General features: G+C 41.7%; 1 long non-coding RNA gene across 1 annotated transcript in view; it reads left to right on the forward strand.

Annotated features, from left to right (window-relative positions):
* Positions 1-268: 268 nt before the first annotated feature.
* Positions 269-22355, forward strand: part of LOC120401359 — an 82310-nt gene continuing 60223 nt past the window's right edge. Inside the window, exon 1 of the long non-coding RNA XR_005596396.1 lies at positions 269-337. This is a non-coding gene — a long non-coding RNA (uncharacterized LOC120401359). The remainder of the gene's footprint in view (positions 338-22355) is intronic.

Raw genomic sequence — 22355 nt, forward strand, 5'->3', positions numbered from 1 at the left:
CCCTGAGCTACCACAGTGAGTCAGAGATTGAGTAGCTGGTGGCAGCACAGTCAGTGTACAGCTGATGGCTGGCTGCCCCTGGAGTGAGCTGGGCTCCCTTGCTTGGGAAGCAAATCAAGAGCTCAGGGATGGGTGGAAGACAAAAGCCCATCTGAGTGGGAGCAGGGGTGGGCTTCCGGAAGGAAATTCCATTGTAGAGGAAAGCTGGGGTGGGTAGAACAGTCTGTCTGGTGGGATGCGCATGGAACAGAGGCTGGCATTTTGGAGGTCCCAGGCCTATTTAACTGTAAGCTGTTTGTGGGATCGAATGGACAAGGACTCCTGATATCCTTAGACTGTAAGTGTTTTAGGGCAGGAACTGTCTTTTTGCTTTGTGTTTGTACAGCACCTAGGTCAGTGGGTTCTGGTTCATGACTAGGGCTCCTAGGTGCTATGGTAACACAGATAAATAATGATAAATCTACAGAAGCAGTAGAGAGAGAAGGTAATTAATACAGGCAGTCTCATTCATACATTTCATTTTATGAGAATTTTGCTTTAGCCTTCATAACCCATAATATTCCAGACAAATTTTCAAATGTGCTCAAGTGAGTTAGGAATTGAAATTCCATTTTCAGGAGTGATTTAAGCACTGAGGGCCAGATTTTTACAGGTATTTAGGTGCCTAAGGATGCAGTGAGGTGCCTAGTGGGATTTTCAAAAGCATTGAAGTGCCTATCTCCTAGTGATTTCAATGAGAGTTAAGCACCTAACCTGCTTAGGTGCTTTTTGAAAATCCCACTGTTAGGCACTTAAGCTTCATTGAGAGTCAGTGGCAGTTAGGGTCCTAAATGCCTAAGATTCTTCTGAAAATAGGACTTAGGCTCCTCAGGTGCTTTTGAACCATTTACCTTTTCTCTCTCTGTGCTTAGAAAGTTTAACTTTAAAAAAACATGTAAGGGTAAATGAATCAAAGCACTTTGTTTCTTTAGTTTAAAGTTTTGACTAATTACATCCCTTCCTCAATCACCATTTCCCCCCCTTTTTTGTACTATAATATTATAGACCTGGTTAATTCACTCATTCTTTTCTTACAGTGCAACTTGAGCCATGTTCAGTGTTATGTTACTTCCTTCCTTCATCAAGAAACCTCCATCATGCCCAATTTACGCTCTTTGCTTTCACTACACAGTGTGGCAGAGTTCCGAGCTGCAGTTAATGGTGATTAAAGTGACAGGGAAATCTACCAAACTAGGGATCAAAACCTTGACAACATTTTTACTAGTTTGAAGCCAAACTTACTTGAACTCTGCCCAGGTGGAAAGATATTTTTTTTACACCAATTTTTAGGGTGGAAAACAAACTTCCACTTTAAAGTCGTTGTGTTAAAAATAATAACACAAAAATTGGGTAAAAAATTGGGTAAAAAATAACACAAAAATTGGGTAAAAAATTCCAAAGCACCTACATGACTTAGAAGCCTACATTCCATTTTCAAAAGTGATTTAGGAACCTCACTGTCATCAAAAGTCAATGGAATTTAGGGTCCTAAGTTATTTAAGCAGTTTTGAAAATGTTACCCTCAACATAATATGGTCCAGTTGACCTGATGGTTTTGTCCTAAGATTCAGGATGGAGATGGCTAGCGAAAATGGCCAAAGTGAGAGTTAGAGAGGAAGATGCATTAAGATTAACATGCATTGCTACGTGCTGCATTCCAAATACTTCCAGTGCTGGAAAGCATTCATACTATTTTCAGATATTTCTTGAGGGTTTTTTATGTCTATTTTAAATTAATTTTGAGGGCACCTGAAACATTCTGAAGCATTTTGGAGATTGCCATTGTCACGTTGTGACCGATCAGCTATAACACGGACAGTGGCAATACTCACAATTGTCCTGCCAGAGTTCTTCAACATTAAGCCTGGAGGACCACCTGTAGAGATGAGACACCACAAACCATAGCCTGTCAGTTCTTGGCCTCTATGCTGAGATTGTTAATAAGGGTACCTACTAGTGCTTGTTTTGGTAATGTAGATATGTGTCCACTAGAAATAGAGAGCATTTCACGAAGGCCCTAGGCAATTTTTAAACATCTCAGGTAACAGAGCTTCCGCACTTCCTTTAGGAGACAATTCCCTGGAATAAAAAACACTTTACCATTACAAAATGTTTCCTGATAGTGAGTCTAAATTTTGGTTTGTTTAGTTTATTCCTGTTCATAGTTATGTCCCTAGAATGCCCCTGCCTGTATTTACACCCTTGAGCTACTTTTAGAGACTTGCTAGCTCTTTGACATAGCAAAAGTATTAAATTCAAACAGAAAACAGATAGAATTAGGAAAAAAGTGGTGCCTAGAAGTGATGGCTGGAAAATGAGGAATGACCTAAAATGGATAACCACTGATTAAAATCCTTCCCACAAACTGAACTCTAACCTTTTCCAAAATGTATTAGATGTGGTCTTCCCCCATCACACCATTTTTATTCCAATTCCTCATCTGCCACCATTGGGAATGATTCTGTGGGTTGGACCCTCTGACTCTTGTCATTCCTCCTTCCTACCATGTATTTTATTTTCCCGTAACCTCTCTTTTTCCCAAAGGTTCCTGACATAGGAAAGCCTGGACCAACCACAACAGATATGGTTCTGAGAGCCTGACAACCTGTGAAAGGCTTATCAGCAATATAAGGGGAGTAGGGAAAGAAGGATGTGGGGAAAATAAAATAAAAAAGGAATCACTGGATCTAGGCCCAGAAGGATTGGCTGAATATATTCAAAACTGGGGGAGGAGCAGGTGGTTAAGGGACTAGTGGGAGGAAGAGGAGAAGATCTGGTGAAATTCAGGAAAGGATGCAGCAGGGAGAAGAGAGAGGGTGAAAACCAAAGGATTAAGCTAGTTCCTGTTAACTGACTGGAGATGTTGTGGCTTATCTGAATCAAACCCTCCCCTCCCCTCCATACCTGTAGAATGTCACCCACCCATCATTATATAAGACCATAAGAACTGTGGCAAGACAACTCCTTTGTTTCTCCAGGCTTAGCACTTCCCTCTCTGGCAATGGCAGGCCTGGGGTAAATCAGCCCCATTCTGGGCAGTGTTTGCCTCCCCCCTTCTGTGCTCCTTTGGCTGTGTTTCCAGGCTAGGCCCCAAAGTTGGCCTAAGGAGTGATCCTTCACCGAAGGAAAAGGAAACAGTCTCATAAACCCAAAACAAAAGGGGATACAGTGTTGTCCTGTTGCTTGCCTTGGGGTGTCAGTCCTTCCCCTAGCAGGCACTCAGGTTTGGCTGATCCTCTATGGGAAGGAGCACAGCATCTCAGCCTGGAAAAACTTGTTTCCTTGCTTCCACTAGCCAGGCAGTAGCTTGTCTCTCTCTCCCCTTTTCTCTGCCTAGAGGAGGGGGTTTTAAAGGCCTCAGGCAGCCCTTAATTGGATTCAGGTGTCCCTAATTGACCTGAGGTAATCCCTTCTCAGCAAAAGGGCCTTTAACATTCTAGGACTAACATATTGGCCTTCCAAGACCCTCTTGCAGCTATCCGGCCTGACTTTATCACAGAACAAAGGAATGTCCATACTGGATCAGACCAAAGGTCCATCTAGCCCAGTATTCTGTCTTCCGACAGTGGCCAACACCAGGTGCCCCAGAGGGAACGAACAGAATAGGCAATCATCAAGTGATCCATCTCCTGTCACCCGTTCCCAGCTTTTGGCTAACAGAGGTTAGGGACACCATCCCTGCATAACCTGGCTAATAGCCATTGATGGACCTATCCTCCATGAACTTATCTAGTTCTTTTTTGAACCTGGTTACAGTCTTGGCCTCCACAACATCCTCTGGCAAGGAGTTCCACAGGCCAATTGTGTGTTGTGTGAAAAAATACTTTCTTTTGTTTGTTTTAAACCTGTTGCCTATTAATTTCACTGGGTGACCTCTAGTTCTTGTGTTATGAGAAGGAGTAAATAACACTTCCTTATTTACTTTCTCCACACCAGTCATGATTTTATAGACCTCTATCATATCTCCCCTTTGTCATCTCTTTTCCAAGCTGAAACATCCCAGTCTTATTCATTTCTCCTCATATGGAAGCTGTTCCATACCCCTAATAATTTTTGTTGCCCTTTTCTGAATGTTTTCCAATTCCAATATATCTTTTTGAGATGGGGTAACCACATCTGCGGAGGAAATATAATATTTTCTGTCATATTATCTATCCCTTTCTTAATGATTCTCAACATTCTGATTGATTTTTTTGACTACCACTGCACATTGAGTGGATGAGTATAAACCATAAGCTTTGCCCTATAAAGAGCTTTTCCCCAAACCCAGCTGTCAACAGTTGTTATTGTTTTGATATTTAACATGAGACTTTGCCAAAGAAGATGTGCATTTTAACTTGTTTGCTGTAGCATTACTACTCCTAAGAAAGCAAACAGACAGGTCAGGCAAATAATCAACATTTCCTTGAGCTGTGCATGTAGGTGCCATACAAATTGCACTTCAATTGCTAGGAAGTGTGGAGAGGATGACACCACTTTTTGTGTAGATTGCAATGCTACTGGTAGACTTTAAGCCGGAGTAAGTCTAGCAGGACTTCCTTTTCTGATCAGTAAGTAAGATAAGAGTGAAACTCTACCTAGAGAGTCTCTTCACCTTGGCAGGAAGATTTAATGGATTCTGAATGATCATATGTCTAGCCATTGAATTTAGCCTTTCAGGGGGAGGTTGGAGGGAGTGATGGGACAACTTTAAGAAATACAGCACAGCTTCTAAAACAGGCATGAAACAAACTAGAGTATATGAATTAATTCATCAGAAGGTCTCTCTTCCTCTCAAAGAATGTGCACAGAAAGTAAAAGGAATAAAAAGCAACTCCTCTTTTCTGTCTGCTCGGCAAATATATATGATAAATAACTCAGAAAAGCCCAGCTAATTTAAGGAGAACAATTGGAAATGAGTGCAAGTTGGGACTTGTTGACTCTTTCTAACCTTTTTCAGGACACTAATACCTTGGATGAAGTCTTCTAAAAGCCGTACAGTGTTTGGGAGCTCATTTCTTGTCAGAATGTAGAGTTGGGCCAATGCAGACTAGAGTACTGTGGATACTCTCACATATTGTGGGGTGAGGTTGGGGGGAAGAAGAGGAGGGAGGAAATATGCCAGTTAAGGTTAAGATAAATGTACATCCTACTATTTATAAAACTAACATTGAAATAAGTTCCTCATTCTCTGGAGAGAGAAAAAGACAGAGGAAGGTGGGAAGAAAAAAAGAGTGAGGATGAGATTCTTCTTGACTTATGAAAAAACCAGTTTCCAAGCACTTCACACACTCTTTAAATGCTAATTGCTTTTGCTTATGGTGGGTGAGGACCTCAACACCATTATGTACACTGCAGTAGTAGCAGCACTTTTGCTGGACCACTTCCTAGAGCCCTCTTACTTTATATAATTTATTTTTATCATTTGTTAAAAGTCTTTTACATTCTTGCACCCTAACCCTGCAAGTAGGTAGCCATGTGCTTAACTTTGCTTATGTGAGTAGTCTCATTGACTTCACTGCATCCTTACTATTGCAAGTCTATTGTTGTTGTTCTGCAATTAGGCCCAGGTTCAGGAAACAAAGTAAGCTCATCCTTAACTTTAAGCATGTGATTAAGTCCCATTGATCTCAATAGGACTTAATCATGTGCTTAAAGTTGAGCATGTGCTTAAGTCCTAAATAGGGATGGACATAAACACCTGCTTAAGTACTTTCCTGAATCAAGGCCTAAGAAAAGAGAAGCAAAGGGAAAGGGGGAGAGATTGGTAACTAAAATGAACTATCTCTATTCTTCTATTGGAGAGATCTGCTCAGTCAGTAGAGTACAGCACTTCCACTGGAATGTAATTTACGGGGCTGACATTCCAGATAGTTCAAACTAAACAGAGTGCAACAACTGATACAACTTAAAACAATATCATAGGCTCCTGGGCTTGCACAACAAATCATAGCTCACATTCTAACAAAAGTCAAGTGCTGAGCAAATATTTACTGGAGGTGTTGATCTCTCTCATTCTCTCTCATCCCCTTTCTCATCCCCTGCCACTCTCTCTTTCTATGATTTAAGAAGCTTGAAATAATGATTGCTGTAGTTTCATCTGTAATTTTTTTCTGTTAGGATCTTTCCTGTCTTACTAAAATGGTCTCTAATCTCTCTGTCCTTTACTGAGCACTGCAAGAACTGTCACAGCTGTTATGTACAGTATATGTTTAATCTATCTAGTTATATAGATGTGTGGCTGAGAACCTCCAAATGTTTGTGTTCTGCTCAGATGTTATCAGTAAGACATCGTGGCCTTGACCTTTCAGTTAACTTTGTTGGGCATGAATGGTGGCAATCCCAGACCCTCAGCCACATATATTTCATGCCTATTACTTCAGCTGCTACAGTGTAGAGGAGTATTTTATCCCCTTTGCTTTCGACATCTTAATCCGGTTATAAGGCTTTCCTACAAGGCTCACTGTGCATATTTTCACTCCCTACATTTGACTATCTACAAATATTAGCCACCAGAAAGAGTGCAGCCTGATCACTTTCATCCCCAGAAATGTGACCAAATTAGCCTTTTCCATGTAATACATTTACTGAATTGTACCTATCCTCCTTAACCAGCTACAGTAATTGGGGAAGCAAAATAGCAGTTTCCCATATTTGCTTGTAATTGCATTAGATCGGCTAGTGTATGAGTTGGAACAACTCCCATTAAAGGAGTGAAGCTCTGGAACAGCCTTCCAAGGGGAGTAGTGGGGGCAAAAGACATATCTGTCTTCAAGACTAAGCTTGATAAGTTTATGGAGGGGATGGTATGATGGGATAGCCTAATTTTGGCAATTAATTTGGCAATTGATCTTTGATTATTAGCAGGTAAGTATGCCCAGTGGTCTGTGATGGGATGTTAGATGGGTCGGGATCTTAGTTACTACAGAGAATTCTTTCCTGGGTGCTGGCTGGTGAATCTTGCCCACATGCTCAGGGTTTAACTGATCGCCATATTTGGGGTCGGGGAGGAATTTTCCTCCAGGGCAGATTGGCAGAGGCCCTGGAGGTTTTTCGCCTTCCTCTGCAGCACGGGGCACAGGTCACTTGCTGGAGGATTCTCTGCAGCTTGAGGTCTTCAAACCACAATGTGAGGACTTCAATAACTCAGTCATAGGTTAGGGGTTTGTTATAGAAGTGGGTGGGTGAAATTCTGTGGCCTGCATTGTGCAGGAGGTCAGACTAGATGATCATAATGGTCCCTTCTGACCTTAAAGTCTATGAGTCTATGAGTCTATAACTCCTATATATATCCATTTATGAAAGCTGTTATGCTTACCTTTTTGACATGGTCTCATTTATTTATATCAATTTTTTATAAATCCTAGTGAGTATCTACATTTTATTCATCTTTTGCTTGTATGTAGTCCGTTCATTCTGGTACTGCAGAGCATTGGCAATGAAATCCTAAGGGATGACACAGTTTTATGATGAAGGGTTACCTTCTATTTCTTAATCCCTTGTTATGCAGTGTTACATGTATTAGATGGTTTACATATTAGATGTTAATTAAAGGGGAGCAGATGGAATCTGTCAACATCAGAAAGGCTCTGCATACAGTTTCTGAGCCAGCAGAATGATCTATTAGTTTGTATGGAAGACACTGTGCAAAATAAAGTTGTATTAGCACACAATCAGAACTGCAATTTCACAAGATGCATGGCTGACTAATACCACAGCAATTGTAATGTTAAGAGTAACATGGTTCATTGTAGTGTTGCTGCTAGTATCAGAATGTAACTGATTGTTTGGAATGTTTTTGATACCGCATGTTAAAGATGCTGTGCAAAAAACAAACTTTATTTTTTGGTTTGATTTATTGTTAATATTTATATTTATTGAGCTGCGACTGCCAGTAAATTAAAGTGAAATTACTATTTAACAAACAGACAGATATTTCTCTGTCTATTATCCCATGAATACATTGTAATTTCTATGCATTTGTTGCATTCCTATACACATCCAAGGCTAGTTTTCCAACAGAATTTGGAATTTGGAATTTAGAAAGGCAATTTGTGATGTAGAGAGGGCTAAAACGTTTGTTAATGCAGAGGTAGCCTCTGTTGATAGGAAATGCCTAGCTAGGAAATTTAGACCCTAAATCAGCAAAACACTTACACTTGGGCTCAATCTTGAACAAATTGAGTAATCCCATCCCTATTCAGAAAAGTACTTATGCATGTGATTATGTCCCATTGAAGCCAATGGAACTGCATCCATTTATACTAGCAGCAAATTTGGCTCATAAAATGTAATTCACTTCACTGACATAGTAATCAGAAGGGTTATTTCTTTTCTTTTTTGTTAATGCTTTTAAAGGGATTTTTGTGTATATCTATACTACAAGCGCTACAGTAGAACAGCTGCAGCGCTGTAGCTCTGCCGCTCTAGTATAAACACTCGCTACAGTGATGGGTAGGGGTGAGGGGTTCTCCCATTGCTGTCGTAAATCCACCCATTGAGATTCCCCCAAAGGTCTGTATTGGGACCAGTGCTATTCAACATATTCATAAAATGATCTGGAAAAAAGAGGTAAACAGTGAAGTGACAAAATTTGCAGATGATACAAAAAGTTACTCAATATTGGTAAGTCCAAAGCAGACTGTGAAGAGTTACAAAGGAATCTCACAAAACTGGGTAACAAAATGGCAGATGAAAGTCAATGTTGATAAATTCAAAGTAATGCACATTGGAAAACATAATCCCAAATACACATACGAAATGATGGGATCTAAATTAACTGTTACCCACTCACGAAAGAGATGTTGATGTCATTGTGGATAGTTCTCTGAAATCATTTGCTCAATGTGCAGGGGCAGTAAAAAAGGCAACAGAGTGTTAGGAACCACTGGAAAAGGGATAAATAATAAGACAGAAAATATCAGAATGCTTCTACATAAATCCATGGTACTTTGAATACTGCATGAAGTTCTGGTTGTCCCAGTTCAAAAAAGATATATTAGAATTGGAAAAGGTACAGAGAAGGGCAACAAAAATGATTAACAATGAGGAGTCTGATGGCACCTTAAAGACTAACAGATTTATTTTCACTCCAAGCAGATGCATGGAGTGAAAATTACAGATAAAGGCACAAATATACTGGCACATGAAGAGAAGGGAGTTACCCTAGATGTGGAGAACCAGTGTTGACAAGGCCAATTTAGTCAGGGTGGATGTGGTCCACTCCCAATAATTGATGAGGAAGTGTCAATACCAAGAGAGGGAAAATTGCTTTTGTAGTGAGCAAGCCACTCCCAGTCCTTATTCAAACCCAAATTAATGGTGTTAAGTTTGCAAATGAATTGTAGCTCTTCAGTTTCTCGTTGAAATCTGTTTTTAAAGTTTTTTTTGTTGAAGGATGGCTACTTTTAAATCTGTTATTGAATGTCCAGGGAGATTGACGTGTTTTCCTACTGGCTTTTGTATGTTACTATTCCTGATGTCTGATTTATGTCCATTTATTCTTTTACGTAGAAAGTGTCCAGTTTGGCCAATGTACATAGCGGAGGGGCATTGCTGCCACATGATGGTATATATCAGATTAGCAGATGTGCAGGTGAATGAGCCCCTGATTGTATGGCTGATATGGTTGGGTCCTCTGATGGTGTTGCTAGAGTAGCTATTGGGACAGAGTAGGCAACAGGGTTTGTTACAGGGATTGGTTCCTGGGTTAGTGTTTCTGTGGTGTGGTGTGTAGTTGCTGGTGAGTATTTGCTTCAGGTTGGGGGGTTGTCTGTAAGCGAGGACTGGCCTGCTTTCCAAGATCTGTGAGAGTGAGGGATCATTTTACAAGATAGGTTGTAGTTCCCTGATGATGTGCTGGAGAGATTTTAGTTGGGGGCTGTACGTGATGGCCAGTGGCATTCTGTTATTTTCCTTGTTGGGCCTGTCCTGTAGTAGGTTACTTCTGGGTACCCATCTTGCTCTATTAATCTGTTTACTCACTTCCCCAGGTGGGTTTTGTAGTTTTAAGAATGCTTGATAAAGCTCTTGTAGGTGTTTGTCTCTGTCTGAGAGATTGGAGCAAATGTGGTTGTATCTTAGGGCTTGGCTGTAGACAGTGGATTGTGTGATGTATCCTGGGTGGAAGCTGGAGGCTTGTAGATAAGTATAACAGTCAGTATGTTTCCGATATAGGGCGGTGTTTATGTGACCATCACTTATTTTCATTGTAGTGTCCAGAAAGTGGATCTCTTGTGTGGACCGGTCCAGGCTGAGGTTGATGGTGGGGTGGAAAATGTTGAAATCCAGGTGGAATTCTTCAAGAGCCTCCTTCCCATGGGTCCATATGATGAAGATGTCATCGATGTAGCACAAGTAGAGGAGGGGCGCTAGGGAATAAGCGCTGAGGAAGCATTGTTCTAAGTCAGCTATACAAATGTTGGCATACTGTGGGGCCATGCGGGTACCCATAACATAATTAAGAGTATGGAACAGCTTCAATATGAGGAGAGATTAATAATACTGGGACTTTTCAGCTAGGAAAAGAGATGACAAGGGGGGATATAATAGAGATCTATAAAATCATGAATGGTGTGGAGAAAGTGAATAAGGAAGTGTTATTTACCCCCGGCACATAGCACAAGAACCAGGGGTCACCCAATGAAATTAACAGGCAGCAGGTTTAAAACAAACATAAGACAGTGCTTCTTCACACAGCACACAGTCAGTCTGTAGAACTCGTTACCAGGAGATGTTGTGAAGCCAAAAACTATAATGAGGTTCAAAAAAGATTTAGCTAAGTTCATGGAAGATAGGTCCACAAATGCTATTAGTCAAGATGGTCAGAGATGTAGCCCCACACTCTGGGTGTCCCTACCCTCTGACTGCCAGAAGCTAGGAGTGGATGACAGGGGTGGGATTACTCGATGACTGTTCATTACCTCTGAAGCACCTGGCATTGGCTGCTGTCGAAAGACAGGATAATAGGCTACATGGACCTCTGATCTGACCCACTATGGCTGTTCTTATGTAGGCAGTATCTAGGTCAATGGACGAATTCTTCCACTGATCTAGTGGTGTCTATACCTGGGCTTAGGTTGGCTTAACTACGCCTTTCAGGGATGTCTATATCTCTAGGTTGACCTACATTTTAGGTGTAGACCAGTCCTTAGTGTTGGTGAAAGTTGCTGTCTTGACAGACCTGTAGACTTATTAGAGAGACAAGATGGATCAGGTTATATCTTTTATTGGCCCAACCTCTATTAGTGAGAGATACAAGCTTTCAAGACACACAGAGCTCTTCTTCAGATCACTTATGTCTCTTTATCTGAAGAACAGATACAGCATGGGCAGTGACAGCACAGGCTTTCCCCTCACCTCAGCACAGGCTGAGGGAGCATTTGGAGGAGTGAAAGCATAGTCACTTTTTAAAGGATCATTCAATCTCTGGTGCATGTGCTGAGATGGCTAACAAAAGGGTGTCACTTAATGCCAGTTGGGATTATGTATACTGGGACATGAACACTTAACTACTAAAAATTAGGCTGAAAATCAACTCCTTTCATGTAGGCCACCAAGCAGCCATCAAAGAATTTAGTTTGGAGATGAGATAAGCATCCTTAAGCATTTGCAAATCAAATGAAATAATAAATACAAAAAACAACCTACCACCAACCCCACTGTAAGGGATAATTTTATGTATTTCTGTAAATATGATGCTCCTGATTTATACTTTCAAACTCCTGTTACTGCTTCTAGCTCAGTTCCTGCTCTCCAGTGAACCCAAACTGAAAAGCAGCTCTTTATAACATCTCCCTACATAAAAAATTAACCTAAGTGTTATAATGAGATGAAGTACATCCATCTGCTGCATTAGAGAATGAAAGGAAGACTTAGACCATAGTGTGTTGAATGGGAAACACGGCGTGTTTGTTTCTTTAACATTTAAATCAGTGGCTTTCAGCTTTTTACAGCTTTTCACATTCTTGCAAAGCAGCCAGTTCCCAAAACTGAAACACCATTACTCTCTGGCCCCATGTGAAACGGGGTGTTTGGTAAACAAATGGAAAGAATGGGACAAGCTCTCAGCTTCCTGGGCTCTCTTGAATGCATGACTGGACATCACCTGTCAAAAACAGAAGTAGAAACAACAGCATAGTACCTAACAACAGCTTAAGAACTGACAGCTATGTCTTAGTGCATGTGTTTGTATTCAGGAGGATAATGCCCGGAAAGAGAGTGTATTGTTCCAAGTGGAGATAATTAACTATGAAAACAAAACAATTGATCTTTTATATTTGGATCCAATCTTATTCTCATGCCAGTTCTGGACGTTTCCCTTAATTCTTCTTAACTATTTGAGATTGGTTTGATATGCTAAGTACAAAGGCCAGATTCTGCTTCTGTTGGGAATGCCTTATAAATAAAACTCTATTTTCTCATAGGCAGCGTATGTGGCTATGTTGTCCTTTAAGTGGCTTTCAAGGTCACATGCTATTATTGCTATTATATCACATTTAGTGGATAGAGGCCACAAACATAGAGAGGCACAATCCCTGTCCCAAGCAGTTTGCTGTCTAAATAGACAAGACAGACTGATGGTTGGAGGAGAAACAGGGGCACAGGGAAGTGGAGTGATTTACTCAAAGTCATAGAGCAGATTAGTGTCAGGACTGGGAATAGAACCCAGTGCTCTTGCCCCCCAGGCCAGGGCCCCTTTATCTAGAGGAACACACTAGTCTAGTATTGTCAGCCTCTGGAATGGGGTGCTGGGAGACCAAGGCAAGAAAAGGGGGAACGCATTAGTTAATGGATGGTGGATTAACTGAGGAGGATCAATTGATTTGTTTGCGTAACCAAGGGTCTAATCCAAAACCCAGTGAAGTCAACAAGAGTCTTTCCATTGACTTTAGTGGGCTTTGGATCAGCCTCTAAGAGAAAAGCCCCACTAGTTATTGAAGACATTACACTAGCTTGATGTTTCTCATTGTTTGAAATGCGTTGCCTTAATTTCTTAACAAGAGTTTCACATTAATTTTCATTTGCTGCACAAAATGATTAGAAAAATGATTTTTTCTAAGATTAATATATAATGAGAACTATACAAGGAATGCTTAAGTCTTCACACTTCAAAGAAGCTGACCTTTAAGCCACACTTAGTAAATATAAGCTAAAATTGGTGCTGCATTCTAGTTGCCAAGGACAGTTATAATCATCTTCTTAATTTTCCTTGACAATCTTATCATTAACGATGTTGGCATTAATTAATGATGTAACACCCCCTCCCTGATAAAATAAACCTTGGCTGCACAATAGACATCGTATTCTCCAAGCATTCTTTGCATCGACTGTATCTATAGCAAGGGCCATTCATGTAACAAATGTTGCCTGGCTGACACACAAACATTTGTAGCACTCAATTCTTTGAGAATTGAGCTGAATGATGTCAGTGTTGATGATGTTGTAAAATATGTTCCAAATCAGTGTTTCTTAAGGGAGCTTTTATGCCTAGATTAGTATCAGTGTTTAATTGACAGCCTCTTCAGTTGGTTAATTACTCGGGCTATTGTATCAAAGAAAGATGGAAATGGATAAAGGCATTTCTGTTATGAATCACTACCACTATAGAAACAAATATGTGAGTGAAGTCAAGCCCAACTGAACATATAAAGTCTTATATTAAAGCTTTCCTCTGTTTGTAGTATATGATTTGCTTTTATTATTCTCAAAGAGAACCATGAATCACCACAACAATGCTGGTAGTTCAATGATTTAACGTTCTTATATTTTGCATGCCACTATTGAGAAAAACTCCAAGTTGAAGGCTGAAAGTTCAAGCTAGGTATATAAAAACAGAGGCAGAGAGAAATTGCATGTAACTGTTTATTTGAGCATGCACATGCACACCAAAATTACATGTAGTTTAAAATACAACCACACTCCTAGAGATGGATATTTTAATCTTCCTATAACAGGCAGACTTATACATATTTCTTACAGCATGGCACTGACAGCAGAATTATACAAAGCTATTTGACATCAAAAGGGCTTTTCATAAGATGTCATGGCAGAACCATTATGTAATAAGATTTTTTTATTAATTTTTAAAAGCTCACAGGGTTACATTTTGTGCCAACAACGTGATACACAGAAAACTGGATGGATATTTGAATCCCTGGTCTGAGCATGCAAGAACCATCAGCATTTTCAAAAACTGGAGGAGGGGGGGGGAATTTAGAGCTCACGTTGAGGCTGCTTTTAAAAAAATATAGCCCAGGAGTACTGGGAAAAGCAAAGTCACCTGGGCTCAGTATCTTCTCTCCTCCCCACCACACACACACTCAGCTAGAACTGAATAGGCTTGCTGTAGACCTAGGGCTCTCAGCTTCCAAGCAACATTTTACTTCCTTCCTGGGGCAAGCAGGTATAAGCAAATCTGGTAGGGTTGCCTGGGGGAGAAGGCTGGCAGTAAGCTGTCATGAAGAACTGGCTCCTCCAAACCATGGAAAGAGTAAAGTTTTCCTCCTGCCTTTCTTATCTACTAGTACTCACAATTAATCAGCTTGGGGCACCATCAGGTTACATGGCCTTCTGGAGTGTCCATGTTCCATTAAGCTTGAGGAAGTGTGTTAGAGCTGGCCCTACAAACATGAAGGGATTGAGAGCAGTGATTTTAGGGCCAAATCCTGTTATGGCAGGTGAAGCAATGAGAAGCCAGTGCATCTTCTGCTTCAGCTATTCTGCTGGCCAGGGCAGAACTCCTCATGATGTGCAGGGGGAAAACACTTCAGTGTACACATTGCTAATCCTCTGGCTAGTTTTTTGTTGCTGACTATAGAATATCGACTGGAAATACACCCTCAGCAGCATACCACACCCTCTTCTCAGGTTAGCCAGCCATTGCTCCTGGCATTCTCTTGAGTGCTACGGAGAGATCATAGATTATGACCTCTCTTCCAGCCGTAATCTCAGCCTAGTGTGAGAGCAGGTATTGTGAAACCACATATCTTTGCCAATGTGGCTCAGTCCCAATCTTCAAAAATCGGAGGTGGTATAAAAGTATTTATATTAACAACCACATAGAGCAACATCTGACAGGCTGTTTCTTTGGGAAAGTAACTGGATATAAAAAAAGAGAATCTCTTGGAGATGGCTTTTCATCACTAGACGTTCTGTAAATGAAACTTTTCAGAAAATTAAAGCAAAGGTGAATGATGAAGTGTCTAGAACAGGGGTCAGCAATCTATGGCACACAAGATGATTTTGAGGGGCACTCATACTGCCTGGGTCCCAGCCACTGGTCCCGGGGGTTCTGCTGCCACCCAGTGTCCCTCCTATCCGCTGGCTCCACTCAGCCCGCTGCTGGCCCCAGGTCCCGGTCCCCAGTCCTGGGGGCTCTGTTACCATCCTGGCCGTCCCAGCTGCCGGCCTGGGGCTCTGCTCCTAGCCACGGCCTGGGGCTTTGCAGCCGCCTCCAGCTGTAGCTCACTGGCCCCAGCTTGGGGCAGTGAGGGGTGCAGACAGGGGCAACAGAGAGCGCAGCTCAGCACCCCCCACCTTAAAAATTGTTCCAGCGCCACTTTACTGGGATATTTTTAAGTCCTGATTTGCTGCTTACATCACTATCAGGCCACGTGGAACAGCACATTGCTGTCTGTCATGATTTTTTTTTTCCACTGTAAGTTGAGGGGTACATTTGACAAAATGTCAGCTCCTAAGAAAGCAAAGTTAGGTGTCCATTCATTTCAGCCTTCTTGGACAGACACATTTGGATTTATTCAAAAGAAGGACCGTGCTGTTTGTGTTTCTGTTGTGAAAGTGTTGTTTGTCGCACATCAAGTGTTTGATGACATTTTCAAACGAAGTATGAGAAAACCTTTCTTGGCGAAGTAGACAAGAGTGAATCGATCAAAAAGGCAGTAGCAGGATATGAGAAGCAAAGCAATGTTTGTAAATGCTTAAATGTAAGTAAAAATCAAGCTACAGAAGGAAGTCACAAGATTGCACAGCACACTGCAAAAAAACGGAAACCTGTTTACAGATGGGAATATACAAAAGAAGTTTTTCTCAGCAGTTTGGGAGGTTTTGTTCAATGATCTGCCAAATAAGTATGAGTATCTAGACTAAAAGAACTGCTGGTCTCTGCCAGAACAGTTGAGAGACATGTAAGCGAAATGGCAGAAAACATTAACGAAAAGCAGATGACTGCATTAAAAAACACAGCAGTGTTTAGCGTTGCAGTTGATGAAAGCGTGGATATAAATGACGTTCCATGTTTGACAGTTGCAAGATATTGTGCTTCTGATCAAATCCAAGAATCATAGAATGTCAGGATTGGAAGGGACCTCAGGAGATCATCTAGTCCAACCTGCTGCTCAAAGCAGGACAAATCCCCTGACAATTTTTTTTCCCACTCCAGTTCCCTAAAATGGCCTCCTCAAGGATTGAGCTCACAACCGTGGGTTTAGCAGGCCAATGCTCAAACCACAGAGCTATCTCTCCCCGCAAGGATCTTTGTTGCCTAAAACCCCTGCATGGCACAACAGAGGGGAAGATCTAGCAGAAACTTTTGTAAACCATTTTGAAGAACGAGGCGTTGACATCAGAAAAATATTTTGTGTGACAACAGATGGTGCTCCTGTCAAGGTCGGAAAACAGAAGGGATTTATAAAGTTACTTGAAGATCAAATTGGCCACCCGACAGTCAAATTTCACAGTATCATCCTTCAAGAAAACCTGCGTGCTAAAATTTCTAAATCAGAGCCTAATAATGTGATAAATATAGTGATGCAAATTGTGAATGTCCTTGTTGCTCGATCTTCTTTGACTCACAGACAGTTTCAAGCACTGCTAGAAGAGATTAACAGTGTTTATAATGACATTCCACTTCATAGCAGCTTTTGGTGGCTAAGTTGTGGCAAGGTTTTGATGTGCTTTGTAAACTGTTTTGATGCAATCAAGGCCTTTTTGTCAGAAAAAGCACAAAACTACCCTGAACTGGATGATGACAAATGGCTGTGTAAGCTCATGTTTCTAACTGACACCACCACTCACCTAAACGAACTCAACCTCCATCTCCAGGGTGCAGGGCAAACGGTTCTAGATTTTTATAAAGCCCGGAAGGCATTTGTTGTAAAACTAGCAGTTTTTTCTTGGGATATTCAAACTTCGACTTTCCGCTACTTCCAACACATAAAAGAGCTATCGACACATTGCACTGTCAGTGTCGATGAGATTGGAATGTACATGCAAGAACTGGAATCAGAATTTTCTGACAGATTCTAAGATTTCCAGCGATTTGGCCCAGTGCTTTCTTTTCTAATTAAACCTGAAAAGTTCAACAAAAGCAACTTGGAGTTGTCTGTATTTCAGTGGATGGGTGTTGAAGATTTCAAAATGCAGCTCATTCAGTTAAAAATCTCCGAATTGTGGGCATCAAAGTTTGGAGATCTGCAGAGTGCACTTAAAGCTACCGAGAGAGTCATGGGGCCTCTGTTCTGACCCGCTGGACATCCCTGACGGTGAAATTTAACTGTTTGAAGAAAATGGCGTTTGCAATGCTTTCAACATTCGGATCCATATACCTGTGTGAACAGGTATTTTCACACATGAAAACTGTCCTCTGTCCCTCGTGGAGCTAATTAACAACTGATCACTCAGAAGCCTGCGTGCGGCTTAAAGTATCCAAATACATGCCAGACATTGGAAAACTCAGCAAGGAAAAAACAAGGGCAAGGATCACACTAAACTGATAAGATCTGCATTTTAATTTAATTTTAAATGAAGCTTCTTAAACATTTTAAAAACCCTATTTACTTTACATACAACAATAGTTTAGTTATATATTATAGAGCGAGATCTTCTAAAAACGTTAAAATGTATTGCTGGCACGCAAAACCTTAAATTAGAGTGAATAAATAAAGACTTGGCACAGCACTTCTGAAAGGTTGCCGACCCCTGCTCTAGAATTTGGATACAAATTTTCAAGACAGCTTTACACTCAAACACTTACCAATGAATTTAAACAGCCCTTCTTTGGAGTTATAAATTCCAAGTTAAGTGGAGGAAAGGATCATGCCACTTGTTTATAGTGGAATAATAATGGGCCAATTCCTGTTATTTTTAGCAACCACAGCAACAACTTTCTGTCACGCCAGTGACTACATAGAAATGATGTCAGTCAGCTAGTCTCAACAGAGATGCTGGAGTGAATGCCACTAAAACGAGTGTTACTGAAAGGTGTATTGGTGCATCATCGCAGAATCTTCCATTATCAACAGAAAGATACTTTTAACACTTGTTGCATAGTACAATGTTAGACAGACATGATGCGACATTACAAGTTAGAACATATTGAGAAGAATAGTGGGTGGGTTTTGGGAGACTACACTGATGGTGAACTAGATGAAGAGAGAGAATTTTGATGAGAAGGAGTTTTTGAACAGCAGAAAGCCCTCTAGTTCAACATTCCTGGCATTCTTTGTTTGGGTATCAGGCATCAAAAAAGTTAAGTCATAACTCTCCTTTTTTAAAAAAAAATATGGGAATTGCATTGAATCATAGAATCATAGAATCATAGAATTCAAGATCAATTAAAGATTATCTAGCTAATATCTCAGCAATATCCCCTATTTAATATTAATATTGAAGATTATAGATATCCGATTTAGGATTTACTTTGTCAGTGTTGGCTTTTACCTTCTACCTCAGCCTACCGTAATGTCTACCTCATATCTTCATTCCCCTCTATCGCTTACAAGTAGTGTTGCCCTTACCCCATCACACATGGGTCTTGATTATTAACTTTCCTGTGGTCCCCACTTGATGCTGCGGAGCACTGCGAAAAGAGATTTCTGGGGCAGGTGTTGGGTGGAGAGTTTCTGGTTCCATTTGATGCTGCTGGAGGCCCCAGAATGGATGCAGTGGCATTGGAGGCCCTGTTCCTCCAGTGATCCCCTGCATATATCTCAGGGGATCAGAGCTCCCAATTTCTTGTTTAGAGGGCAATCCCTTCCTTACTCTCAGATGGAAGAATTTGGAGTTTCCTAACCCCCTGTGTGACTATTTCCTCTGATCTTTCCATTACCTGGCTCTGTTACTTTCTGTTTCTAGAGTGCCCTCTTCATCTTTCATTAACGTGTAGCTTTTGAAGAATTTATTTTTAGGAGACATTGTGCACATACCAGCGCCTCCTGGCTAATCTACACAGAAAAAGGAAAGGCAAAGTTTGAACATCACACAATCTCTTCCTGGCCTTTAGGAGATGAAATGTGGAAGGAGAGTTTGCTTTTGCTAACTCATTCCTGTTCTTCATAAGTGAAACCTGAATGTGTTGGGGGAAAGACTAGAGCTGAGTGAGGTGGAATACTGAAGTAATGTGTACCATAGACAGGCTGCAGTGGAGTCTAGAGATGGATCCATGCCCCAAAATTCATATCTTGAGCCAGACTTTACATGCTTCTAAAGTCTGTTAGTGTTTGAATCTGGAGTTTTAATCTGAGCTCATCTCTTTTATTATTTAAAGCAGTGGCTCCTCACTCATCATTTGACAGGGCTAAATTCCATGTCTAATTATGGTCCCTGGGCTGGGGTATAATTTTTAGACTACATATTGTCCTCAGTCCACATTAGGCTTCCCACTGGGGTTAATCAGAAGTTGGCACCCCACGAATGGGAGGATCCCAGAGCTGGGGCTCCAGCCCAAGCCCAAACGTCTATACTGCAGTTTTATTACCCTGCAACCCAACTTGTGCGAGCTCAAGTCAGCTGACACAGGCCAGCTGTGGGAGTTTTATTGCAGAGTAGACATACCCTGAGAGCCCAGCAGTAACCGGATCAAATTAATAAAAGGAAGAGTTAGGAAAAAACAGGGAAAACTTCCTGACAAAGAGATCCATCTGTTAGACTGTGGAGTACTCTCCCAGGGAAGGGGATTGACCCTGCATCAGATGGGACATCTAAAATTGGACTGGAGCAAGCACTGGTAGGGAACAATCCTGCCGGAGGAAGGATAAGTGACCTAGGACTTTTCCATCTCTAACTGCTGTGATTACAGTATGTTTACACTGCAATTAGACACCTGCGGCTGGCCTGTGCCAGCTAGCTGGGGCTCGCAGTGCTTGGGCTGCCGGGTGGTTTAATTGCAGTGTAGATGTTCTGGCTTCAGCTGCAGCCTCAGCTCTTGAACCCTCCCACTTCACAGGGTCCGGCCAGAGCCCAGGGTCCGGCCTGAGCAGGGGCGGCTCCAGACCCCAGCACGCCAAGCGTGTGCTTGGGGCGGCATGCCGCGGGAGGCGCTCTGCCGGTCTCCGGGAGGGCGGCAGGTGGCTCCAGTGGACGTCCCGCAGGCGTGCCTGTGGAGGGTCCGCTGGTCCCGTGGCTTCGGTGGAGCATCCGCAGGCATGCCTGTGGGAGGTCCACCGGAGCCGCAGGACTGGCGACCAGCAGAGCGCTCCCTGCGGCGTGCCGCCCTGCTTGGGGCGGCGCAATGTCTAGAGCCACCCCTGGTCCTGAGCCAGAAAGTCTACACTACAATTAAACAGCCCCACAGCCCAAGCACCAGGAGCCTGAGTCAGCTAGCATGGGCCAGCCCCAGGTGTTTAACTCACGTGAAGAAATCAGCTCCCAGAGTTAATTGCCCATGAACAACTCTCAGATCCCCTGGGGATCTCTATCTGCAATCTCAAACAGCAGAGTATACATTTATATTTGGGAAGTTTTCTTTGCAAACATAAGGACTGGACACTTTTCTAAGCTGATGGGAGAGAGCGCTCCGTTGGCTTAACTACTCCAGGCACTGTGAGTGACAGAAGCTATGTCAGCAGGAGAAGCCCTCCAGCTTACATGGCACTGTGCACACTGGCGCTTATGTCGGTGTAACTTATATCGCTCAGGGGGTAATTTAATCACACATAAACTAAGCTGTATGGTAGACAGAGCCTCAGTCTGAAGACCTAAATTCGAATCCTACTTAAATCAGTGAAAATTTGTTTGATGGCCTCATCTTACTCTCAGTTTACACACATCATAAAACCATTGCTCAGTGTGACACAAGTCAGCACATTTGGCAGTCTCTGATCAAGGGGCATCCCAGCTAAAACAAGAAAAATGTTGCAAAATTGATAAGGCATGGAAATGAATTGAACATTAAAATAATAAATTATTTGAATTGTGGTAGCCCCAATCAGCACTGGAGTCCACCGTGCTAGGTACTGTACAAACACAGAAGACATGGTCCCTTCCCTGAGGAGCAGACAAACTCATTTAAGATAAGATGCAACAGTGTGACAGACAATAAAAGGAACAGTGTGGGAGAATAGGGGCAAGAGCAAGACATTCCCAGAGGGCATATTTGATAGCTAGTCATTATTTACTTTTATGATTTTATTTGTATTACTAGGAGCCCCAGTCAATAGCTCAAACATAGGTTAGGGGTTTATTACAGGAGTGGATGGGTGAGATTCTGTGGCCTGCGTTGTGTAGAAGGTCAGACTAAATGATCATAATGGTCCCTTCTGACCTTAAAGTCTATGTCTATGACTCAAGGCAGAGGATGCCACTTTTCTAGATGCTGTCCAACACAGAACAAAAAGACAGTCCTGGACCCAAAGAGCTTATAGTCTAAGTACATTATATACTATGTGCACAGCTTGATGGTTTCAAATCATTTAAATATTCAGCGGGGAAGTGAAGGTGTTAATAAACAAAAGGAAGATTTTCCAAGGCACAAAGCGCAGCAAGGTACCCAAGTCTCATTTGTGCCTTTGAAAAAATCTCCCTCTAAATAAATATCAGCTAACAAAGCATATCTAGGAGGAAAATGTATCTGCTGCAAGCCGGTGTTATTAATCCTTCTCTAAAGCAGTACATCGACTTACATAGCCAGAAAAAATAAAATAATCAGGAGTCAAGTGCTAAATTTTCTGTTCCACACAAAATATCTTTGCTCTGATGAATGCATTACTTTTGAATTCACTGAAGAATCTGAGACCTTAGCAGCTGCCATGTAAATGTTCCTACAAGTACAGAAGACCCTGGGTGTCAAATCCTGCAACGTAGGTTGGGATTTATAGCTAACATAAACCACTAGAGGGGTCCATAGGCCCTCTCTCAAAGGCCAGTCTTTATGAGATAGAGATGTAAGTGGATGTCATCTACACCCAGGCAAGCCAGAAAGCTTGAAGATGAGCCAAGCAAGAACCACTCCAAGAGACATGAGTTGGCTCTGCTATCCAAAATCGTGACACCGGCTGCTGGAGCTCACTATACACATATGACGAAGGAAATAAATTAAAAGGTTTTTAAAGTAACCCTGAGCACCAGGAAGTAATGCCAGAATATTGTCACTGGCTTGGCTC

This window comes from Mauremys reevesii, linkage group 3, assembly GCF_016161935.1.
Source record: "Mauremys reevesii isolate NIE-2019 linkage group 3, ASM1616193v1, whole genome shotgun sequence".
NCBI lineage: Eukaryota > Metazoa > Chordata > Testudines > Geoemydidae > Mauremys > Mauremys reevesii.